The sequence below is a fragment of the Belonocnema kinseyi genome, chromosome 9 (genome assembly GCF_010883055.1).
Source record: "Belonocnema kinseyi isolate 2016_QV_RU_SX_M_011 chromosome 9, B_treatae_v1, whole genome shotgun sequence".
Taxonomy (NCBI): Eukaryota; Metazoa; Arthropoda; class Insecta; order Hymenoptera; family Cynipidae; genus Belonocnema; species Belonocnema kinseyi.
In genome coordinates, this window is record NC_046665.1 from 7,820,249 (window position 1) to 7,821,644 (window position 1,396).

Below are 1,396 nucleotides of genomic sequence, written 5' to 3' on the forward strand. Positions count from 1 at the left end.
CCATCGTGAAAACCTGATTTTCGGATTCACGGTGTCTCGAAACGTTGAGATCCGTTGAAAAACTGTGATGTCAAATTTCCGAGAATTCTAATACTTTCTCAATCATAAATGATGAGAATGTAAAAATTGACTTGGAAAGAAAGTGATTTTTTCTTACGACAAATGTCTGAACAATGGATTTGTTTATAATATTAACAAGAATAGTCTTAAGAGAAATTGTTGTTATTAAAATATTGTTCTCATTAAAATTTCTGTCAACATTACTTTTAAAAAACCTTTAAATTATTGAAAATTATAGAAAACACATTTTCAACAAATAATTTGTTTATAAAAATCTTTTTGTTCATTGTATTATGATGGAATATCTATATGTAATGTAAATCTATGAAACGTTGGTGATTACAACAATTTTCCTATTATTGACGAACACCAGGAGCGTATAATAGAAAAAAGAGCCATGTTTTTCGTAATTTCTTTTTATTTTAAAAAAGATGAAAGAACTTAATTAAAGAACAGGCTCGACAACTTTCTTTCAAATTTTATCAGCTTTAAAAAACATCCAAATTGGTCCACAGGTTCAGCCGGAATCGTATTTTGAACCTAAAAATGTTCTTTTCCCGTAGAAAAAATATATTTCTTAAAAATTTCAAAACAGTATTCACACGTGATAGAAAATGCAAAAAGTGACCGAACTATATTAAGAAAAAGCCACCATATTTTGAATTAGGGTTCGTTTTTTATTACTAAAAGAGTTATATACAATATTTTTTTTTTAATCGTCAGAGAAAGGTCTAAAACTTTGAAAGTTCTCAACAAAGTAATATCTTGAAAAAAAGTACGGCTTTTCTTAATAAAATTTTATTTAAGACGATCTCAAGTCAACAAAAATGTTGACTTAGAAAGAACTCGCGTTCTTCAATGAAAAGTAAGGTTAAGGTTTCTTTATAAGATTATCTTATTTGACTATGAACACATCTGTTGGTCCGTGAATCTAAACGCTGCCTTAAGCTTATGCTTAAGGAGGACTTACACCTAAGCTCCGACTATGAATACGACCTGATGACTGGGTTGCGCGCGCAACTCATTTCTCCTCTTCTGAATTTGAAAACTCGAAAGTGCATGATTGCCGGTCTGAAAACTTCGGTGGTTCTATTGATTAGGACTTTTATATTTCTAGGTTTCGATGCTGGCGATTTTCATGATTTGAATACTTCGCGCGCCGCTTTATATGCGCATATTTTGTTGTTACGTTATTTCAAGCATAAAATATAAATAATATAAATATTAATACTATTATATATATGCCGCTTTGGAAAACCAGATTTACTATCTCATCTGGAAAAAATCGTGTGACAACTAACAAGGTCACGTTTCAGAGAGGTGTCTTTCAGGGCGA